Source organism: Ascaphus truei, unplaced genomic scaffold (assembly GCF_040206685.1).
Source record: "Ascaphus truei isolate aAscTru1 unplaced genomic scaffold, aAscTru1.hap1 HAP1_SCAFFOLD_479, whole genome shotgun sequence".
NCBI classification, from domain to species: domain Eukaryota; kingdom Metazoa; phylum Chordata; class Amphibia; order Anura; family Ascaphidae; genus Ascaphus; species Ascaphus truei.
Window position 1 is genome coordinate 86,620 of NW_027456810.1, and position 6,817 is coordinate 93,436.

Genomic DNA, 6,817 nt, shown 5'->3' on the forward strand with positions numbered 1-6,817 from the left:
GTTATTTTTTATACAACTGGGGCACAAATTTTAAGTTTCGCCTCGGGCGCATGAAACCCGTGCTCCGGCCCTGCTCCTTGTTCTCTCTCACCCTCTCGCGCCCAATATCCCTATCTCCCTCTAGTACCTGCCCCTCCCGCAGCCTTCCTGATCTTATCTGCCTCTCCTGCGGTCAAACCAACTTCTCAGGGCCCCTAGAATACCCCTGTATCTACGCCCTGGCTCCTCTGCTACCTGCTCCCGGCTTCTTCTCCGCCTAAAAAAGGTGAAGCAGCAGATCTGTCCGCACCTCTCGTATTCTCCTACCTGCTCCTGGGGTCTTCTCCTCCGCCTAAAAAAGGTGAAGCAGCAGATCCGGCCACACCTGTCGTATGCTCCTTGGTCATCGTACACCACGTCTGCCTCCTCGGCCGCCTTGTAGCCCACCTCATTGTTCCACTTGACGCCCGCTTTTTCGTATGCCTCGTCGTCCGCCTCGTAGCCCGCCTCGTCGTCTGGTGGCACAAAGGGCACCACCTTCGTGCGTGTCCTGACCTGCAGGAGACATGAAGTGTTTGTAACCAGGGACAGTGATACTCTGTATCGCAAGAGCTCCTGTGCCACTTATACCCCCTCCGCAATACCACGTTATACCGCCCTCCACAGGGCAAATACCCGTTATACCCACCTCCCCAGGCCCAGTACCCAGTTATACAACCCTCCCAAGGCCCAGTACCCTGTTATACACCCCTCCCAAGGCCCAGTACCCTGTTATACGCCCCTCCCCAGGCCCAGTACCGTTATACACCCCTCCCCAGGCCCAGTACCCTGTTATACACCCCTCCCAAGGCCCAGTACCCTGTTATACACCCCTCCCCAGGCCCAGTACCTGTTATACCCACCTCACCAGGCCCAGTACCCGTTATACCCACCTCACCAGGCCCAGTACCCATTATGTACCCCTCCCCAGAAGGTCATATTTCTATTTATCAAAAATACATTGAGTAACCTCTGGTTTTCAGGCATGTCCTAGGGGAGTTATCACAGAGACACAGAAACGTCGCTGAGTTTGGTGAGTAACTCCCTTAACCTCTCAGCAGTTGAATTCCCCATTAGGCGCTTAACACGTTAAAAACAAGCGTTGCTATTTCTCTGCATGAAGTTGCAGGTAATTGGAAGAGTTACACAGTGACGGCTATTTCATCACTCACCTTCTTCTCCCGAAACGGTCTTTTCTGTCTTATTTCCGGCTTCACATCGGATATCCATATCCATTCTTGGCCTCTGATCTGCATGCAAGACAATGCTTTAAGACAGGGTTGCGCAACCTTTTTCCCCCCTCCCCCCTCCCCACCTTGTCTCCGACGTTCTGATGTAACGACGTCATGTGATATCACGTTGCTATGGCAATGCCACATCATGTGACGCCACGTTGCTGTCGCCAGAAGCCGCCGGAGACAAGGAAAGGGAACTTACAGAGGACTTGCGCGCGATTTCCGGCATTTAATTTAAATGCTGTGGGGAAGAACGAGGGGCCACTGTAAGCGCCGAGCCCCTCCTCCCAAGAAAATGTCGCGCCCCTCGATTTGCACACCCCTGCTTTAAGAGATATTCTGGGACCCTCCAACTCCTCCATCGGACCCTTCCTCATACTCATATTGACTGACCTTGCAGTGCTCTGCCCTGACTTGCACTGACCTGCTATGATGCCTCTCAAAATACCATGCTAACTCATTCTGAACATACATGTGTCCTTTCTACATGTTACTCAGCTTGTATGGGCCACAGACAGCTTTCCCGGGGTCCAGGACTAGTTTCCACCGGGGACCCTCACCCATGGGTCGGCGACCTTGCGAGAACCCACCCCCCCCCCCAACCTGTTTTCTCTTGCACTGCCATAGACTACAACATTTCGGCCTGCTGGTCTTTTTCAGGTAAAGTGGCTAAACCCACTAAATCCAGCAAAGAAAGGCCAGCAGCCAAAACATTGTAGTCTGTGGCACAATAAATTATCTTTTTTTATTCAAATCTGTGTGCCCTTTTCCATCAATCTTATTGTATACATTGGACGAAATGCCGGTCTTCCCTGAGACTAAGGGGCACTGGTAAAAGTATCACTAATTGTTTTTTTTGGTATGCAGCAAATCCCCATCATTTTTGCGTTTTCTTGCTCTGCCCCAATCTGACACACCACCTTGCTCTCTCACCCCCCTCTTACACTCCCCCATCACCCTTTCCTTCCCCAAAGGTTGTCCTTTAATCAGATCTTACCCAAATTGTCTCCATCTCCCTTGGAAATGTTCTGTCTTTAAGCTGTGTGGCTCCTCTTGATCCGAACTTTCTTAGCTGACCCCTTTAGGTTTCGGCTCCGAGGGTCTAAAAAATAAGCGACTCCGAAAAGATGTGAAATATGCACAAGGGTCCTAAAATATTTATCTAATGGGGCTCTGAGGGGGAGACTTAAATACTAGTTAATATAATCTATTTAACTAACAAATATGATCTATTAAACTAAGAAATATAATGTATCAAACTAAATAAATATCTATTAAACTAATAAATAGAATCTATTGTACTAAGAAATATAATCTATTCAACTAAATAAATATAATCTATTTAAAAACAATACAATAAAAAGCTGGAGAAATGATACGTTAACCAAGCCACAGATGTGATGCCAATGAGCGTTGAACTCCTTGCAGATCCACCGTCAGCTGGTTGTGGCAGAAAGTGGTGACATGCAGTAGAACAGAGTGGTTGAGCTGTAACCACGGCAGTCAGGTCAGAAATCAACACAATATTTTTTGAAATTTAGAATGAGAATGTTCAATATGTCACATTCTGGGCTCAGACCCTGAGCCCTGTCACATGTTAGCAGCTTGTGATAATAGAAGATATCCATATACTGAGATGTGATAAGAGACATGAAGGTCATTTTATACTGGGTCCCATAACCTGCTTTATATGAAGTATCATTTTACACTAATTAGTAGAGATGCTACATTTTGAAAAATAGCGCTTTTGGCGACATTGTTCATTTTCTCTACAAATGATAAATGAAAAAGTTGGATAAAACGTTATATGTGTGTGTGCGCGTGCAATATATATATATATATACACATATACATACATACACATATAGTATGTTTATATATATATATCATACTATATGTATATATATTGTCTGTTTTATACACACATACACGTGTGTGTATATGTATGTGTGTGTGTGTGTGTATATATGTGTGTGCGTGTGTATATATATGGTATAACCCAGAGGTGCGCAAAGTGGAGGGCGGGAGATTTTTCGGGGGGGGGGGGAGGCGCACGGGCGGTTGCAGAGGCCCCGCGCACTTCCTCGAGGCATTAAAATTAAATGCCGGGGGATCGCGTGAGGCCTCTGCAATGCTATTACTTACCTTGACTCTGTCGGCGTCACTCGTGTCCATGGCAACGCGGTGTTAAATTACGCCGCGGGGTCATGTGACGTCACCCTCGTCAAATGCCGCTGCCGGTCACGTGACGCCGCATCAAGGTAAAGGAGGGGGTGGGGGCGCGAGCTCCTCTGGTATAACCAATAAATAATATAGCTGATATAGCAATTTGGTTGTGGCTAGAGAAAGATTATAGTGGCAGTGAGAATTAGTGGCCAGAATTAATAACTAAAAAGTAGCTGTAATAAAATAATAATAAACACTATGCCTAAACACAATAACAGTCCAGAAACTTAGCTCTAATAGCTATGTTATAACTCAATCATAAAAGGATCCAATTCGGGCATCCTCTGGAGTCCTGGCAGCTCTCTTCGGGGAAACAACCACCTCCTCGATAGATACCTAAACAAAAAAAAAGAAGAGAAAGCGCCCGCTCCATGTGTAAATTCGGTTTAACAATTTCATTTCCTGGACAAGATAAAAATAACAAACTCACAAACATCCGTTTGGTAAAAGCGTTGTATGAGACAGGCTCGTGCTCCGTGGTAATCCGGTGGTCAATCCGCAGCTCCAGACTTTGGACGATGACCGGGAAACTCGATAGGCTGCGCCCCTTGCAGTGTGGTCCTCCGGCAATCTGTAGTATGCAGTTGTGATTCCACTCTGTAATTCCGGTGTCTCGCCTTGTTCGCGTACCAACTTCCCTTCCGGCGTCAAGACGGATAGTGTGGCAATAGCAACGAGAAGAATGTACCTACGTGTTTCTTCAGCACACGGCTGATTTCATCAGAGGATAATGCTACAACTCAGTCGTAATGGTTTTATAGTCCTACAGTCCAATTGGTAATGGCATAATAGATCACATATGTTACTGATTTTAGATAATAATAGATTCTTGTATGACACACACACACGAACACATATACATATATATATATATATATATGTATATATATATACATACACACATATATATATTTACACACACATACATATATTTACACACACACACATATATATATTTACACACACATACATATATTTACACACACATACATATATTTACACACACATATATATATTTACACACACATATATATATTTACACACACACACATATATATATTTACACACACATACATATATTTTACACACACATACATATATTTACACACACATATATATATTTACACACACATACATATATATATATATATATTTATATATATATATATATATATATATATATATATATATATATATATATATATATATATATATATATATATATATATATATATATATATATTATATATATATATATAGTACCGTGTTAGCCGAGCTTCAATAATCATAAAATAATAAAAAAATAATATCATCTATTTATTTTTTGATTTTATATATATATATATATATATATATATATATATATAACAGCAGGCACTTCAAAGGCTCCAAAGAAATAAGTGCTTGTTCAACAAAAATTACAGGAAACCAGGTGTCCCACCAAGGAGACAAAAAAACAGCACTCAAGGTATATTGCAAAAGTGTATTTGAAAAAAAGCAGGCACATATAAATCCAACGTTTCGGTCCTGTATAGGGCGTTCCTCACGCCCCTGAGGAAGGTCCTATACAGGACCGAAACGTTGGATTTATATGTGCCTGCTTTTTTTCAAATACACTTTTGCAATATACCTTGAGTGCTGTTTTTTGTCTCCTTGGTGGGACACCTGGTTTCATATATATATATATATATATATATATATATATATATATATATATATATATATATATATATATATACAAATACAACTGTATGCTCATCTGCATGTCTTAGGCAGGTCTGCAACCCCGCCTTTCCCCATTATCACCCAGCATACAGCACTTCCACTGCAGCAAGGGATTCTGGGAAATGACATGCAAATGAGCACACAGTGTCACTTTTTGCCTCAAAAACCATTTTTAACATGGTTCCCTATAGGCTTAAGCTTGCTGCATGGTCACAGCTTTGAGCACAGCCAGGGTTAAGGTGCATACCCAGAAAACCACCCACAGACAGCTGTTTCGACCTTAATGGGTCTCATCAGTGTGGGGTTGATTTAACTGGGTATGCAAAGAGGCTATGGGATAGGCTATACCATAATACTGAGTTAAGTTATGGTGAGTAAAAAAAGTGACAAAAACCCTCCACAGGAAAGCAAATATGCAAATACAACTGTATGCTCATCTGCATGTCTTAGGCAGGTCTGCAACCCCTCCTTTCCCCATTATCACCAGCATACAGCACTTCCACTGCAGCAAGGGATTCTGGGAAATGACATGCAAAAAAATATATATATATATATATATATATATATATATATATATATATATATATATATATATATATATATATATAATCTTCTTCTCTCTGAAGAAGACCGTTTTAGTCGGAACGCGTTGGAGTGAGAGTCTGTGGAGTGGGACCCCTACCCTTTTCCATGACAGGAGGCCTTGGCTATCTGTAAATTGGCCTTTCACACCTACGCTTTAATGGTGATGTATTTACATCTTTAATACTCGAGCATTTATTGCCTCCATTTCTGCAATTACTATTTTACAACAACAGCTATCTCCTTACGTTATGTGCACAAATCTGCAGTGTGTGTAGAGGTATATGTGCATGCTTGGATCAGAGCTGCTTGTGTGGAGAGGTATATGAGCATGCTTGGATCAGAGCTGCTTGTGTGTAGAGGTATATGTGCATGCTTGGATCAGAGCTGCTTGTGTGTAGAGGTATATGTGCATGCTTGGATCAGAGCTGCTTGTGTGGAGAGGTATATGTGCATGCTTGGATCAGAGCTGCTTGTGTGTAGAGGTATATGTGCATGCTTGGATCAGAGCTGCTTGTGTGTAGAGGTATATGTGCATGCTTGGATCAGAGCTGCTTGTGTGTAGAGGTATATGTGCATGATTGGATCAGAGCTGCTTGTGTGTAGAGGTATATGTGCATGCTTGGATCAGAGCTGCTTGTGTGGAGAGGTATATGTGCATGCTTGGATCAGAGCTGCTTGTGTGTGTAGAGGTATATGTGCATGCTTGGATCAGAGCTGCTTGTGTGTAGAGGTATATGTGCATGCTTGGATCAGAGCTGCTTGTGTGTAGAGGTATATGTGTATGCTTGGATCAGAGCTGCTTGTGTGTGTAGAGGTATATGTGCATGCTTGGATCAGAGCTGCTTGTGTGTAGAGGTATATGTGCATGCTTGGATCAGAGCTGCTTGTGTGGAGAGGTATATGTGCATGCTTGGATCAGAGCTGCTTGTGTGTGTAGAGGTATATGTGCATGCTTGGATCAGAGCTGCTTGTGTGTAGAGGTATATGTGCATGCTTGGATCAGAGCTGCTTGTGTGTAGAGGTATATG